The sequence below is a fragment of the Crocuta crocuta genome, unplaced genomic scaffold (genome assembly GCF_008692635.1).
Source record: "Crocuta crocuta isolate KB4526 unplaced genomic scaffold, BGI_CrCroc_1.0 scaffold231, whole genome shotgun sequence".
NCBI classification, from domain to species: Eukaryota; Metazoa; Chordata; class Mammalia; order Carnivora; family Hyaenidae; genus Crocuta; species Crocuta crocuta.
Genome location: NW_027528357.1, coordinates 766,821 through 785,130, shown reverse-complemented (window position 1 = coordinate 785,130; position 18,310 = coordinate 766,821). Strand labels below are relative to the sequence as shown.

At 36.7% G+C, this 18,310-nt stretch overlaps 1 pseudogene; it reads right to left on the bottom strand.

Moving 5' to 3' along the window:
- Positions 1–2,917: 2,917 nt before the first annotated feature.
- LOC144223138 (eukaryotic translation initiation factor 1 pseudogene) lies at positions 2,918–3,244 on the bottom strand (annotated as a pseudogene).
- Positions 3,245–18,310: the final 15,066 nt, after the last annotated feature.

Here is an 18,310-nt window from a genome sequence, read left to right as displayed (position 1 = left end):
TGGTACAATTTCTCATTCTTGCATGGTGAAGAAGTCTGCTCCCTCTCTGAGTTCTTTCCAAATGTCTTTACTGCTCATTAAGGCATAGGGACAGTTCTTAAATCTGTTGCCTAGGGATACATTCACAAGGTAAATAAAATGGCCAACATTTTATACAACAGGTGTTTGGGGAGCTTTGGAGTCTTATTGATTTCTGAGAGGGAAAAAGAATGAACCAGGTGAATCTCTTCCACTTTGAACAGGTCATTCTTTAAGAACAAAAAGTCACCATCTCTGTGACTGTCATCCACATCTGCCCTTTTTCTATTGTGTCACCTCACCATCTCTCAGCTTCAGTCTCATCTAGTCTTTGTGTGTAAGGAACATGAATTAAAATATTTCCATCTTGTGCTTTACAGTTTCTTTAAGCTGGAATGCCCTTGGTCTGCTTGACAATCTTTTCTTCTAGTCCTCAATGGGCTCTAGTCCTCAGTGCTTAAGCACCAGGAAATACCCGAATCATCACAGCTAGTTTTCTTTCTCTGTCTTCCTTCCTGTGAAGTTAGCAAAGTTTACATTTCTTTTCAGTGTTTCTATTTGCATGGCTGTCACCATAGTGACAGTAATCCAAGACAAAAAGATACCAGTATATGCAGGCAAGAGATATAGAGTGATTCAAGGCTGTAACTGCATGAAATTATCTACAAAAGGTGTCTCACCGTTACCCACCACCATCTCCCCAGACCCATGGAGGCATCATTGCAGATAGACAGCCTCATTAGAGGTAAGAATCCTGCTGGATCTTTGGAGAAACTTTCTATTTTCTTAGACACTTGTAGCTTTGGATATGATAACTGCCCAACAGCCTGCCCAGTAGTAGTTCTGAGTAGCTGATAAAACTCTGAGTCATCACAGTGAAGCTGAGTGTGTTGAAATCCATTCCTTGCTAGATTGCCATGCTTTTAGATCCATACCACTGCTTTCCGGCTGCCTCTCATGTACTCATATGTAACTTTACCATTTGCTTGCATTTGGACTCATGATTGGTTTAGCAAATACATTGTTCCTGGCACGTGAAAAAAAAAAAAAGATAAACTTTTCAGTTGTGGCAATAGCTAACGTTCAAGTGCAATTTTCAGAGCTCAACTAAAACTGTTTCAGCCTGAGAAGGGATGATTTCTTTTGCTGTTTGTTAGAAGTAAAAACCAAGCAATGAAGCATATTTTATTTCTCTTATGCTTATATTCTCTCTGGATATTTTCACAAGATCATAATCTAAGATAAGTGACATGTGTCTACCAACAAAGAGGGCAAATCCAAGTGAGTTACATATATATTAATTACACATCAGAATTATCTAAGGTAGAAAAACTGTTTTTTTCTTGAAGTGGATGAGCAACTAAAGTAAAAGCAGGTGTGTGTGCCTGACTTCCATGATACAGTTTTGTAGACGAGCACTGAATATTTTGCGTTTTGGGAGACTACTAAGTGATTTAAACAACCGAAGTCAAAATTGACATAGAAAAACAATGAGAGGACACAGTCAAATGAACAATTAATTTTTCATGTCCATTTGAAAAGAAAATATCTGAATAGATGAGCACATCAAAGTAATATTTGCACAGGGGTTTCAATGTCTAGCATACCTTGAAAGTTTTATTTAACAAACATGTATAACATTCTACGTAGGAGCCATGCTTATTTTGAGGTGAGGATTTATAAATGTTAACTCATTTAATCTTTATAGCAACCAAATGACTTGGATGTTATAATTACTATCCCCATTTTACACAATAGGAAACTAAGGCAATGAATGGTAAATAATTCCCAAGTTTCACACAGTGAGGGAAGCACGGAGGCTGGTTGCACACAGATAGTCCAGCTCAGATATGCAGGCTTTAACTGGTACACTAGGCTACAAAGAGACCAGCCTCTCAGCCACAGTCTGACCTTGCTGAGCCTGTGTGGTAAGTGTGTGGGCTCTGCAGCCAGATAGGCATGAGTTTAAATATCTGCCAAATGTGTGACCTTGGGAAAGTACCTGCAGTGCTCCATTATCTATACACCAGTTTTCCCCTGAAAAAAAAATTATTTATATAAGGATTTAAATATATTATATAACATTAAAACTAAAGGGAAAAAAAACACTAAACACCAGTCTGTTACTTCATGTGGCACTGGGCAGCTGTTGCTGTTAAGTTGCAGGCTCTATAGCCGGCCACACAACTGATAGATCAATTTGAAGTTTGTTCCCCGTGTCAGAAGTTTAACTCCGAAAGGCTGTCCTCATATTCTGGTGTTTGGACATCGATTAGCTATGATATGTCTGGTCACAAAGCCCTTGGTGGCAAGCCAGATACCCTATCACACCCTTCCAGGGGGAAGGTGGCCACTCTAAACTCTGCTCACCTTGTCAGGTTGGAGACCCCGAGGGGTCTTTCTTTGACTACCAGTGACTCCCTGTAGTCACACAACTGCTCTTCTTATCTTATCCCATCCTGTTCTCTCAGCTTCTCAATGGACTGTTCAGGTGATGAACATTCCTGTTCACCTGGTCAGGTGGTAAACAGCCCACAGTGTCCCTCATAAGGCAGGGGACACTGAAGAGGGAGAGCTGAGGAGCTTCTGGTCAGACATAGCCATCTGTGATCTTGGGACTCTGGGCTTGACAAACATCATGTCACTTGCTTGGTTTAGGCCAGACCCTGTCAGACAGACCCTCCTGCTTGCCGTCTGTTTAACTAAAGGATTTCAAGACTAGACAACAAGAGTCTTTTCAGTTTATTGCATGAATGAGTTGAACTAGTCTAACATAATAGTGGACCCTAAATGTTTACATTAAAGAAGCTCTGAGGTTTTCTAATGTAACAAGGGACACAAGGGAAATTATCCTCATTGCAAGGAAATCCTCACTTAAGTTTTAGTAAGCCCAAAGCACTTAAAACTCATGGACTTACAGCTGATCATCCTTAGCCAGTCTAGTCTCTATGAGGAACTGGCATATGTTCTTGTGCTGGTCACCCTATAGCTGAATTACTTCTCCATATTCTGGATGCTCAATTACAGTACCATTGCAGGCAGATTTCTTCATAAACATCTTCAGTACTTTCTTTTTATTGTAATCATCAGTGATCTCTTGGTCAGTAGTAAGGGTTTTCCTGACGATTCTTTGTTTAATTCTTGTAAGGATGTAATCCTCAATGCCAGCAGGAAACACATTATCATCAAAGGGGGCAAAAGAGTGGAGGTTCTAGATAGCAAACATACAATAAGATTCCCTTTCCTTGGTGGAAACTGCAGAAAACAGTGGGGGAACACAGGCAGGGATGGTGGGGGTGCAGAGCATTGGAAAGCATGGGGTTGCAAGAAGAAGGAAGCTGAGTCCTCAGTGACAACTCAGTGACTGGGCTGTATGCTATTTAATTCCGAGAGTTGAGGTGGGGAGGAGGAGATATAAATACATACTACAGATAAGAGAAAGCACTTAGAATTATGTTAGGCACAGGAGAGCACTAAAATGGGTTATTTATTAATATTTCATTAGATAATAATAAAGAACATGGAATGTGCCAGTCACCACCACCAGTCCAGTCCAAGCAATCACATCTGTTGCTCTTGACTGACTCTGACTCTCCACCTTCAGCCCTACCTCTAGCCTAAAGTGAATCCTTTTTAAACTGCAATTTGAGGGGTGCCTGAGTGGCTCAGTCAGTTGAGCAACCGACTTTGGGTCAGGTCATGATCTCGCAGTTCATGAGTTCAGGCCCTGCGTCGGGCTCTGTGTTGACAGCTTGCTCAGAGCCTGGAGCCTGCTTCATATTCTGTGTCTCCTCTTCTCTCTGCTCTCCCCCATTCAAGCTCTGTCTCTCAATAATAAATAAATGAAAAAAAAAATCATTTTAAATAAACTGCAAATTTGATTGTGCCCGTGTAAGTTTAGATCATTCAGTGATTCTCAAGATTCCTATGTTAAAATGCAGAAGAAGCTTTACCAGGGCTTACATGATCTGGTACCTCCCCACATTTCCGTTCCGTTTCAAGCATTCTCTTTCATCTATCTTTGCTTATAGGTTAGGTCACTAGAGGCTGCCCCCCAAAATCAGCAATCTCAATGCTACTCACTAATGCCACAGCCATTTGTTGAATATCTACTCAAGTTGCAGGTATCAAAGAGCACAAAGTGGAGAGATCCAGCGGTCCTTTCCCATACATGTAAACATTAATAGAAATGTACACAACACCCATTTGTATGACCCCATCTCTCCTTTCCTTTTCAAACAGAATTCCTGTCCAGTCCTACTTTTACCATGTCCTCCTCTTCCAATTGGCCTTCTAATGGCTTAAATTTGACTTTTGCCTCCACTCCACCTCTGAAACTATCTCACTCAGATTACAAAGGACATCTGTAGCAGATTCTGAGAGTTGTCTGTCTAATACCCATTTCTGTCTTCTTTTGTGTTAAGAGAGAGAGAATGCTTAGGACAATAACAAGCCAGCTTAATTAAAAAAAAACCAAACAAACCTGTGTTACCCATATTCCATTGCAGTTTTGAAACTGTAATTGGCAGTCTAAAGAGGATTTCTGGGAAAGATGTGTTTTACTGATTTAAAAAAAAAAAGTGCTGAACTTTTCTCTTTGTTATTTGTTTCTTGTAATGTAAATTTGAGGCTGGAGGTGGACCAGCTACATTGTGGTCATAATATGGCCATAACGATCAAAAACTATTTGTGGAAAAAATGAAATATGAAGGCTCCTGGGACATTGATGAGGTTGTGAAGCCCCTGCAGGACTCTTAAAACTTTCTGTTTCTTAACTTTGTAACATGAACAACAGATATCTGTTTATGCAGCCAAACAGTCTGTAACTGATACACAATTCCCAAAACTAAGTTCAATAACCAATGTTTGCTTTTATATTTCTGAATCATTTTAAGGTATTTGTTACTGATGATTATTTTTCCCCACCTGAATCCATTTATATGCCTGGTTTTTGTATTACAACTCATTCTTTGTTCTTTCTTTCTATCTTTCTGTGGCTCCTTCTTCTTAGTCTGTATTCTAGGCTCCTCTTCTTCTGACCATCCATCTATTGTATGTTGGCACTTCTCATTTTTCCTTATAAGGTGTATTTTACTTTTTATTCTCTGAAATTCTATCTGGGGGCGTCTGGGTGGCTCAGTCAGCTGAGCGTCTGACTTCGGCTCAGGTCATGATCTCATGGTTCGTGGATTCGAGCCCCTCATCGGGCTCTGTGCTGACAGCTAGTTCAGAGCCTGGAGCCTGTTTCGGATTCCTCTCTCTGACCTTCCCCTGTTCATGCTGACTCTCTGTCTCTCTCTCAGAAGTAAATAAAACATTAAAAAAAATTTTTTTTAATGAAATTCTATCTGAAAGATGTCAATCTACATCAAGGCTTTTACTATGAAATACATGCCTCAGACTTACAAATCTTTGTGTTTCTGGTCCAGTGTTCTTTTCTTAACTCTAGACTTAAACAACAAATGGCCTGCAGAACATTTATACCTATATATTCCATAGGAACTTCCAACTTAGGATTTCTAAGGCTGATATTGAAACCTCAAGTTCTTGCCACAATTCTGGAAAGAATTACTTTCCTTTTTGTACCTTCATTATACCATGTGATTTTTATTATGCATTTACCAGATTTACAGTAGCATTTTATTATAGCATTTACCAGATTTACAGTTTATGGCACACATAAGAAGAAAATGCAAGTCAGCACGGCTTAAACAAAAGGAAATGTATTACCCTCAGAACAAGTAGCTAAAGGTTCGGAGCTCCAGAGTCAGTGAATTCAGCAGGTCAGTAATAGTATCAAAGCCTTGGTCATTTCAGTCTCTTTATTCTCCCATCTTTGTTGTGCTACCTGATGACTTACGTGGGTTCAGGCATCAGATCCAAACATGTACAAGTCTAGAAGAAGAGAACACCTTTTGTCTATGTATCTCCTTTGTAGAACAAAGAAAATGTTTTCATAGAAGCTGCCCAGCAGACTCACTTTCATTATCCAGGATTATAAATCCTGTCCTTTTCTAAAGAAATCATTAGAAAAGAGGATGGGATTACTGTGTTTTATATATTTTATGTTCTCCCTATTGAATTTTTAGTTTTTTATCACTAGTTTTTATTTGTTTTGTCTCTACCACATCCTACAGTATTCCTGGTCATAGTAGGTATTCAGTAAATGTTGAATGAATTAATTTAGGTCTGGAGATCTGAAGAATAATCTGACCTAAAGGAACTGACTTTGGAAATATATATACCTGTTATATGAAATGGAACATTAACAAACTCAACTCACAAATGAAGCAATGGTTTAGAACTCTAGAATTAAAGTAGTTGTATCATAAAGAATCATAGAAGATGATCTCTGCACTGTGTGATATTGGTGAAATTTTAGAATACTGTGAAATCTCTTATGGAATAGAGTACATTCTGACTAGTTATTCTGTGATTCCACTGATGGGAAAAATGTAAAATGAACGTAATTTCAGGACATCAATCAATATCTATTTAGGGGGTACCTATTATTTTTCACTGTTCAATGCAGAACATACATAATTTATCCTTATGAAGTGGTACCTTTATTCATTAGCTTATTTGTTGGAATGACAGGATTGAAGCAGAGGTAAAAAGCTGGGTGATGACATCAATTGTTGATCCATAGGTGTAAAGCATTGCAGTAAAAGCTGGGGAAGTCCTAATTGGATGAGGAGGTTGGCTTTGGGCTCAGAAAGCTTGCTTACTACTAGCCTTTTGCCTTTGGTCAAATTTTTAAACACTTCCAAACCTAAATCTGTTATGTATAAAATAAAGGTAATAATATAAGTTTTATAACATTTTTGACAAATACTATTTATATATCTACTTTCCATCTATATGCCAGAACCTCTCAGATGCACATTTCCAACATCATGAAGCTATCTCAGAGGCATCTCAAACTAAATAGTGGTATAAAAATGAGCTTTCGAGGTGACTTCACAATTTTATCCTTCAGTGTTTCTTACTTCAGTGCATTTTGCTTCTTTGATAAATCCTAGGAGATACTATTGAAACATGTTTCACTATCATTCTTCGTAATCAATCTGTAATGAATACTATATATTCTTATACTCATACCTCTGGTCTTCATAGATACTTCTCCATCTCCTCCACCCGAGACTCAGAGAGTAGGTTGGCATTTTAGTCTCCCTAAATATTTGTCATTTTATTGATGGAAATGTCTTCATCAGCTCCTATGTAGACTTCTGTAAAATATTCCTTACCCGATAAGACAACCTCTCCTCTCCCCACCACCAACTTCTATCTCCAGACTACATAATTCTTTATTTAATACAAACTTCTTCTGCCTAATCCCCATGGATTTTTATTTCACCAAAGGCAAAATTCAAAGCTGTTGATGTGTGTTCATGAAGGCAGCTTCTTCTTACCTTCCTGGGCTTATCTTGAGCATTCCAAGCCCTGTCTGCTCATACCTTTCACACTGTTGTGTCACCACTCCACAGGTGATTGACTCCTTCTGTTGTTAAACTTCCCTCTTTCAGATGAGCCTTTTCTGACCAATCCTCCCTCCCAATCTCTCTGTCTTTCTCTCTCTCTCACTCTCTTTCTCTCTCTCTTTCTCTCACTCACTCTAATTTTACTAGAGATTCAGTTTTCTTTGTCCCACCCAGCATTTTAATCTTTCCTAGCAGTAATTACAATAGTAAGAGTTTAAATATTTATTTGGTATTTAACTGTTTTGCCACTGGACCCAGTGTATCAGGGAGACAGACTGTGTCTGTTTGTTCACAACTATATTATCAATGTTAGAGGAGTGTCTGGCACAGAGAATTAACACATAATAAATATTCATTAAATAAATGCATTAACATAGAGGAATCAGTTGTTTGATTACAAACTGGAAAAACTAGTCTCCATTCAGATAATTGTGACTTACAGAAGCCAACCAAGCTCTATCTTGATTGTGCATTGGTGATTCCAAGCATGTCACAAAACTGGGAAGGCACAGAAACAAATAAAAAAATATTTATCTGTATTTAGCTGAAACAAAAGCTACTGGGAAATAGCCAAGGTTGTTTAGTGAAGATCACACTGTGCTAGAAAAATTTAATTTTTAAAATTAAAAACTTGAAGTACTCCATTGGAGCCATGCACTCATATTCTAAAAGGTAACACTTCAGAGTAGAACAATTTATATCTCAGGCAAACTACTTAAAGAAGTGCCTTCCTAATTCAGTAGAAAGTGATCACTTTAATATGCATTAATAATTTACAATAACAAATACAATTCAAATATCAATTATTAGCATATGTGTGATAAGTTACAGTTGACATAGTATTTTCATTCCTGTTACCTCATCTCCAACCAGGATATTTTTCTGATTTTATTTCTTTTTACAAAGAATAATATGTTCTCATTCTGGCACTTCAAAATACATATTTTTGGGGCAGGTGGGTGGCTTAGTCTGTTAAACCATTCAACTTCACCTTAGGTCATGATCCTGAGGTTCATGGGTTTGAGCCCTGTGCTGGGCTCTGTGCTGACAGCTCAATGCGTGGAGCCTGCTTCAGATTCTATGTCTCCCTCTCTGCCCCTCCTGTGCTCACGCTCTGTCTCTTTCAAAAATAAGTATTAAAAAAATTACAAAATATACATTCTTATGTGGATATGTTTGCATGTAAACAAAATACACATGCATACATGCACTCACAAACACACACAATCTTAGATAAAGTATATACCATCTATCAGTAGCCAGCAGAGTGCTAGGTTGGCATTTTAATCTACATGAATATTCCTTTTATTGGTAGTTCTTGTCCTCATTAAAACGTCTTGGGCTCTCTCTTCCCATTTCTCTGATATACACAAAAATACGTTGTTGTTTTTTCTCTCTGGCAAAATGTTAAATAGTGCTTGCACTTACATTTTTGTTTATCAAACATTATTGATAATGGCAATATATGGATGTTAATTAAATAAGTCAGTTGACTGTTCTCACATAACTATGTAAGCACATAAGCAAACCATTATTTATATAAAATACAATTAATTGGAAAATAGTAGTTCGTATGCCCTGTGCTAGGGGGATACTGATGGGCACTAGCCAGTTAATACACATCAGCCATAAATCATAACTACAAACTGAAAGCACAAAATGGCAATTCCCTCTAACATTAATCTGCAGAATTTCTTCTCCCAGAGATTCAACTTTACCATAGGCCAATCTGGGATGTTTAAAAGTTTCTGTGTCGAGGGGAACCTGGCTGGCTGAGTTGGCTGAGCATCTGACTCTTGCTTTCAGCTCAGATCATGATCCCAGAGTCATGGGATCAAGGTTGCATTGGGCTCTGTGCTGAACATGGAACCTGCTTGACATTTGGCATTCTCTCTCCTCCTCTGCCCCTCTCCCCAACTTGTGCTTGCTCTCTTTTACTCTCTCTTTCTAAAATAAAAAAAAGGAAGAAAAAGTTTCTATGTTGAGTGGAAGATTACTGCATCACGTCACTTTGTCAATAAAGGAAGTAGAGAGGTTCTCAGAGAGAGGTTCTGATTTTGAGTAAAGTGATCATGATATCTGAGCTCCAACTTGTCTGCATTTGGTTGAGCAGGGGACCCAAAGGCCAGTGGACAGTTGTGTTGCAGTGAAACATTTATTTCAGGACCCAAAGTCCTGGGAGAAGGAAGTTTGCTTGAAGTTTAATGACTGGAAGTTCAGTTCTTTTTAAGTGTTTGGGGAAAAAGTCAAAATTACAATCCTTCACTCTCCTCTCTCATTTACCATTATATGTAGGTGAGTGGGGGATAGTGAACAATAAATTGCACTACTTAGAGATATAGGCTAAGCCATTTTTTGGGCAGCAGTGTCAATAAAGTACACATATAACAACAGTTTCCTATTACACACATCATTCAGAGTCATATATTACTCAGTATAATGGAAAAAGGGGAGACCAAAATCTAAAATGAAAAGAGAAATTGAAGTACAACCAGAGCAAGTAGCAGCTGAGCCAACAGCAGCCAGCACAGTGAAACATTTAGTTAGTTCTCCTGGAAAACAAGTGCTTCTGGCATTAATGACCCTCGATGTCACGTCCCAGAAAGCTGACGAGCAGCTGGGGTGCAAGAATATTGGAAGCAAATTTTTCTTGCTATTCTCAGGTAATTGGAAATAAATAGACGACTGCCCCCACACATCGCCTTGCAGACTGTGATTTAGTTCAAGCGTTTTGAAGGTGAATGTTTCTGTCTCTTTGCATTGACTTTGATGTGGATTTTTCAAAGTGGGTGTGATAGGACAGTCATCATGAAGGTATGTCATGGGTGCAAAAATGAGTGTTTCTTGAGGCATAGATTGGTAGTGCTGGGGAGGGTAATCTATCCATCCTTCCACTTCTCTCTACACCCAAATCTAATCACTCTTCTGCCCAGGTGTTGTTAGAGGCTAATCCTGGTTCCAAAATGGCTGTTCTGTCAGCCCCAGAACCAACTCCCTAAGCGTGGTGAGCGTTCATTCCGCTTTACTCAATAGATAGATTTCCAAATAGTTGCAATTACTTATTTATTTTCTAACTATAGACAGAATCCAATTTTTATTGCTCTGAGAAGGCCAGCTAAGAAAAGCATCATTCTGCAGAGAAAGATTTCTTTCTATTGCACACGCACCCAAAATATGCACACAATGTACTCATTCTGAAGGATTTCTAAGCTCTAAGTTTATAAAAGACTTTGTGAAATATGGCACTAGTCAGAGATTATTTTGCCAGACCCACCCCATAAATTTGGAAAGAGCTCACTTTCTGTTGTTTGTGAAAACTTAGATTTTTATAATTAGATTAAGAAGGGTCCTAATAAATTGAACTATCTTGTTTTCTAAAGGAATTTTCATATAAAATTTCACTTTTATTTCATTTCAGTTTTCCTTGTCTCTTAACACCTTAATGTCACTATATCATATGTGTTTTCCCTTGTTTTATATTACTGTATTTTCAATCTATTTCTTTTCATTTGGAACTTTAATATTCCTTTTTATAAAGGAGTGTTTATTAGCACCCCGACGTGAATCAAGGAATTATGAATTTACCATTTATTCCCACAGTCTCCTGACCAACCTCCAAAATTAGTATTGTCATAAATTACATGAAGTTCAAGGAGTTTATATGAAAATAATATTAGGGATTGAAAAAAAAGGAATTCAAAAATACTCTTATACCTCTGTCTTTTTTTTTTTAACTTTATCAATAATTATTAAAACCCATACCACAAAACATAGGGCAATGAACCATTCTTTTCATTCTTACAGCCCTTTTTTCTTCTTTCATTAAAACTTTACTTATATATGTATATTTTTATAAATATTTGAGTTATTACATCTATAACTTTCAATAATATACCCATAGTACCTAGTTATAAGGTTTAAAAAATGTCTATTGACTGTCATTTATAAAAAATGACAAAGGAGTCAGCCTACTTAAACAGAATCTGACCGTTTCATGCCTCTCTTGTTTCATTAGTTATATTTTTTATTTCTACATTGCCACCATTTATATCATGTACGATGTATTTTCCTTTAAGCTAAGGAGAGATCTGGGTCTGATGGGTCCCAGAGCTTGAACAGCCTTGGCTCTCTTTAATTAAAATAATACAAAACCATAATTGAGAAAGTAATTTAAAGAAAACTATTATTCTTTTGACTGAAAAATCACAACAAATTAGAAATATCAAAAAGTAAATAAATAAAGGCTTATCCAAATCTAGGGAAATTGCATATTTTTTATGAACAGTCAGATACACCTTTTAATATGTTTATTACTTTATTTTTGGCTGCATATTCTGATTATCTTTTCATGTGACATTGATTTTATAATATTTTCTATACTATCAACAAAAATATAATTCAATCTTTTTTCTAGAGTGGTCAATTGATTTCTTTACAGCTAGAAAGATTTCTTGCCAGTTCATAATTTGTTTCTGGAAATGGTATGCAAATTTATATTATTCTTATAAAATGTAGGATAACCTTTATCAGGTTGTCTTTTATAATAAGCTCTATAGTCTCAGAGTATTTATATTTTCCTGTACCATGATTATGCACTCTTAAATAATACAGTCACTTATTAGTCCATGTTTTGTTTGAGTTTTATTTGCTGTACCAGAGGCCATTTTCCACACAATTTCATCCAGAGCTCTCAGAGATCAGGGCAAGATAGGTCATCGTGTACACTAAGATGCAATGCAGGGCATGAGTTCCCACACAAATGGGTTACTGATTTGGTCCTTGGTACAGATTAATACTCTACATGCACAGGATTTGTGTTTCATCAATTCTAATAAAAAATGTTAAAAAGGAATACAGTGCATTTGTAATTGTATATGCCTTATGAATATGAGAAAACATGCATTTTTGGGCTAGGTGATGATAACAAAATGTCTGATAATTGAAAATTTTTTCAGGAGCTAGGCCTACCTCCGTCTTTTTCCAACCTCAGTCTCTTTTGCTCCTCACACACTTTGGGTGCTTAAGCATTTACATTGACAAGAGACCTTTGCCTTTACAACATTGTAACTTGATATTGGTAATGCCGAGTGGTAAGAGTTACACAGTTCTATTTTGGTCCATGGAAATGACAGTTAATTGCATGAATATGTCACATTGAACCCCAACTAAAAAATATTCTTGAATCTAGTTTTTCCTTAGTGGGTTCCTAAAAATGCCCATGGCTTTTCCAACCGAAGGGGAAAGAATAGGGAAACTGAAATAGAGACCAAAGTTCTGCCTATAGTAGCTAAAATATCTCTTGTTTGCAAAATTGAACATCTGTGACCACACATGAATACAGGACTAGGAAGCCCTGATTCCAAAATGCATGCACCTGTTATTGGATCCTAAACTAGGTGCTTACTATCTTCGGGCAAGTTTTCCCATGTTCGTGTTACTTTGAAATGGATTCTGTGATCACTATCGATTTTTACATGTTTTTCTCTTTGCTTTTTGGTTGGATAAAGATGTATTTTTTAGTTATTCTTTAATAAGACATAACTGACTTAACTGTTTAAAGTTTGACAGTATCTGTCAACTGACTTTGAACCTAAGTGATAGTTCTGGCTGAAAAGAAAGAATAAACAATGTAGTTTGGGAAAATATAATTAACACTGTCTCTAACTTTGAAGATGTCTGTGGAGAGATTTGCAGCCAGTCTACAATTTCTGCCTTTACAGATGAGTTGAGTCTTAAAATTGTTTTGGCTTATATGCCCTTAGGTTTCTTTCTTTACCTCTGAAGTCCAGTATATTACCAGGATGTATATCTAGGATGATACATACCAGGTTTCCCTGAGATATAATTTTTTTCAACTTGTATATTTTAGTCATTACTTTTTCTTCTGAAAATTTTCTTGAATTATATCTTTTTTTTTTCTGATTCATCTGTTGCCCTTCTACTGGGACACCCATTATGCTTATAATCCCTTACATTGCCTATATTTATATCTAGCTTTAAATCACAAATCCTTTCAACTCTTTTTTAAAATTTAATTTTAATCCTCTTTTCAAGCTTATTTTCATATCCTTCATGTGTTTTCAATGGTGGTCATTCTCCTGTGTTGTTGCTTCTAATACATTCTTAAATTTTTTCCATACCTTTCTAAGTTATTAAATCTATCTATGTTGTCTTAGTATTTGGTCCTTAAAACCATTTATATTTTCTTCAAGAGTTTGCTTCATAGAGGGTATTTGTTTGTTAAAAATCTTTAATTCTCTTCAAATCTGTCTGCTCTGTAGAAAAGTTTTAATTCTTATTCTCATCTGTTTTCAATGGATTGATTTCCTGTCCTTCATAAAAGTCACGTGAATATTACAATCTTGTTGTGAAGGTCATTATTTCTAGGCCAGGTGTCTGCTGAGGGAAAAGTGAGCCAGGTTTGCCTCTGCAAGTGTGTTTGACTGCATGTATGAAAAGACTGGAGAGTGACAGAGACAGAGGTAGAAAGAGAGTTGGTTTAGCACTTTCCTCAGTAACTAAGTGTGGCAGCTGGGAGGGTCCTCACAAAACCTTACTGTAATGACAGCGACAGTTTTTCAAAAATGTCATATTGGTACACTGTGTCTTTCTTCCTCAGCTATTCTATAGAGCCAATTGGGACCCCAAGAAGCATGAGCAGCCAGCTTGTGTACTCCCAAACCCCTTATTTCAAAGGCAGCTGTTTTTCCAGTCATATAATTGTACCATATCTGGAGAGAATGCTCTGTTCTTCAGCTCTTTTTGGGATACACAGTTATAGGTATCCTCACATAGCATCTTCTCCCACCAGGTAGCTGTTTCTGCTACCGTAATTTAGAGTTACATGTCATTCTTAGATTCATTACAAAGATTATCATTTTTCCTGTGGTTTTTATTTGGCTTGAAGAGGTTCAAGGAGAGGGAGTATTTTTTACTTTGCCAAGTAAGGTAAAGTATTCTTACTTTGCCAAAATAAAGCCAGAACTCTTCCTTGGATCAACATTCATAGGTAACCCTATGTTCTCCTTCATTTTTTTTTTATCCAAGAACCTGGAGGTATTCACTTGATCTTCTCATTCATTTTGCAATAGCTAATCACAAAATAATTACAGTGTTTTGGGAGTTCTTTTTTTTTTCCTTTTAAAAATATTACTGTGTATCTAAAGTAACTTAGGATGTCTATTTCTCTCATACCCTTTTGTTTCTTATTTTCATCAATAAGATCTTCTTAAAGAAACCAAGAAACAACTTTATTTTTTGTACATTGGAAAAGGTAAGTTACATCTGAGTCAAATGTGAAAAAGTGTGGTGTTTTTTCAGTTTAAATTTTTTTAAGTTTATTTATTTTTGAGACAGAGACAGAATATGAGTGGGGGAGGGGCAGAGAAAGAGAGGGAGACACAGAATCTGAAACAGGCTCCAGGATCTGAGCTGCCAGCACAGAACCCACTGTGGGGCTCGAACCCACAAACCACGAGATCATGACCTGAGCGGAAGTGGGCCACTTAACCAGCAGAGCCACCCAGGTACCCCTTTTACAGTTTAAAATAACAGTAATAAGTTAAGAAAACCTCAGAACCGTTATACTGGATTCAAATTTAATGATGTCTTCTGAACATGGCAATGGAGACTCCAAGAAGCATTTGTGAAAAAATTCTGATACTCAGTTTAAAAATAAATGGTCGGATGTGTGGTTTAAGAAATTTGGTTTACATTTATTAAGCAATTAGATATAAAGTAACTAGAAGAGTGTCTAATTTATAGTATTTGATCAAGAAAAGTTAGTTCCTTTCCCTACTCAATGAAACTTGGGCTAACTTTTCCCTTGGTAGAAAAAAAGTGAACAATGTTAGAATTGGATGATACTGTCCTAGGATATGTGATTAGACTTCAATGTGATTAAAGAATTCTGCAATACCACAAAGAATGGGGAGTGTAAAAGAATGTTTCTTATTTCTTCTTATTCAGTACTGTAGTAATCTGTCTGCTCTGAACCTCTGAGCTCTCATTCCTGTATGCCAATTGCCAATTCACAGGCAATGTTAGGGTTGATGCTAAGAAGACCTGACAGCACAGAGCAGAAAGGCACCAAAATAATCATATGCCCCTGAGTGGCCCTGTAGACATAGACACTATAAGATGTAGAAATGAGGCCATAGAGCAAGAAAGCATCATCTCAATGTCCCTGGGGCCTGTAGGAGTCGAAATAAAACATCTATCAAAACAAAAGGTCTTTCTCTATTGATTTGCATGTGATGTCATGGCACTTTTGATTATAATTTTATGCCATTTCTGTGTTGCCAAAAAAAAAAATGTTTACTGCTTTTCCCATAGTATATGTGATCTTTATTTTTTATCTGATACCCTCCTTTTCTTCCACTACAACCCTGTACCCTTATAGAAAATATATACTGTGTTACAATTACTTTTGTGGATTTGTTTTACTAAAAGCTGAGACTGGGTGAGCAGAACCAGTAGAAGGGAGAAGAAATACATATTCCTCTAACACCAGATGATGCTAAATGGGTTAAAGGCCAGGATCTGAAGCTATCCTCCATGTAGGGGTTTTCATTAAGGAAATGTATATGACAATAGATACTTGGACACATATTCTGTTCCTACTAAGTATATGCAATAGCACCAGGTCATGATAAAAAGACAAAAGTTTTAAGAATTAAAAAAATTTCTATCATAACTCTTCAGTGAGTTTTCAAACTACAGGAGAGTCTAGATTAAAATATACAGAATGATTACAAACTACACTGGGTAACTACTGCTCAGAATTGTTTGATTCTCAATCATACAGATAAAAATGAAATTATTATTGATGTGAGCTTGATATACACATTGCATTTAACTATTTCTTTACATTTTTAATGTTCATTGTTCTATAATCAGAGAACCCAAGATTTCTAAATGGTTCAGGAATGTGGACCCAGTAACCATGATAAACCAAGATTATGGAAACATTTCTGAAGAACAGTCATTTAGATATCACAAATTTCTGCTTATATGAGTCTAAAGACTTGGATGAAAAGGTAAAAAAAAATATGTTATATGAATAGGTATTGATTCTGTCTGTCCATGCAATGCAGTGCCTATTATTATCTAAATAATTTCTTAAAGTTCTTATATATTCTTCACATAACTTAACATGTCATAGATATTCTTGGAGTTGATATGTGATATATTGGGCAGCTGCTCATAAGCCCACAAATGGTGTGAATTTAAACTTAAAAGTGTGGGAAGAATAGATCCCCAGTGACACCATTGTAGTGTACCCCCAATACTTGCTGGGTGGTGTATGAAATAAGCAAATGGCATTTTAATTGAAAAATCTATTTATGACCCGCCGAGATGCATACGTTAGTTAAAAATGCCCTTTCAGATTACATAGATTCCAATTCAGTGAATTAAGTTGGGTAGAGACACACAAAGCATGCTATCCTTGCACTCTCCGCATTTCATAGGGATGGAGGAAGGGAAAGGAGAGAGGAATAGTGCAAATTGAGTTCTATTTCAGACTAATTGTAACACACACTGGGTTGTATCACCCTTGATTTTATAAATACTTTGAAATAAAGTGTAGTGATTGCATAATAGCCCATCAAACGGGTGGTTGATTAGTTCAGTCAGTTTTATATGCAGTTTAGCTATTATTTTCTACTAGAATAGAAGAAACTAAGCAAAACTGTCACCATCATGGTGACGCTTGGCAGATGGGAACCAAGGATCGGTCCCACTTATAATATGCAAGTAGTAATTAATTCTGTTCATGTGATCCCCAATTCTCAAGTCAATACCATTTTAGAACCATTATTTCCTCAATTATTACAAGTCTGACTTATAGGGACATTGATGATCCTACCTGTCCATCCTAACTTGAGCTATTGTGTCATGAGGGTTCCTTTATCTTTTATCACACAGGCTATTTTGGATGTTATAACATTTTTGTTCTGGGAACTTTCTTTTAAATGCAATTTATTATTTTCCTTGAACTGCACTGTTCCTAGAAAATGGTCTCCTCTCATTCCAACACACACCAAAAATTTTCTTCCTTAAAAGCCTTAAAGGTTCATGTTGTTAGTGTATGTTGGTTGCTTCTGGTGAACAAGAGACAGAGAAAGTAGTGACTAATATCAGAATCATGAGTGAAGATATGTTTTATTCATAAACTTTGTACCTCCAGTGAAATTAAAAGCAAAGTAAAGGGTCGAAGCTGTGAACCCTTTTTCCTAGAGCCTGTAAACCAATAAAGGCTTTATATTAGCTATCGATATCTATCTCTGAGTTGCCTTAATAACATCTTATTCCCTGTTTTCACCAGCCATCAATAATATTTCTGCCTGCCCGCTCAGGCCCCTATCTCTGCGTGCAATTGCATTATAAGGGTCTATAAGCCCAATTTGCTTCACATTCTTATTTTTGGAAAAGGCTGGCTGGCTTTTGTAATGAGAGCAGCTGCCAAGAAGGCTTGACAGAATTTGTGGCCCATCTGGCTTATAATCTTCACTCAATATCGCAGAGGCCTAAACTCTGAGACCTGCTGATAAGCCCAGGCGTCCAGGCAAGCGATGGCAGCCTTCTCTGTGATTTCTCATTAAGGGCAGGGACATCTCTCTGGGAATCTCTCATATCCTGGATATCACATAATTCCTTTTTTCATTTTCTAATAAGTACAAGAGAGTTGTATTTTTCTACACTATAGTATCTTCGTGTACCCAGATATGAGTGAACAGCCATTTGGAAAATTTTGACATTTGAGTGTTTAAATTCCCTAAAATATTTGTTATTCAAAAAAAAAAAAAAAA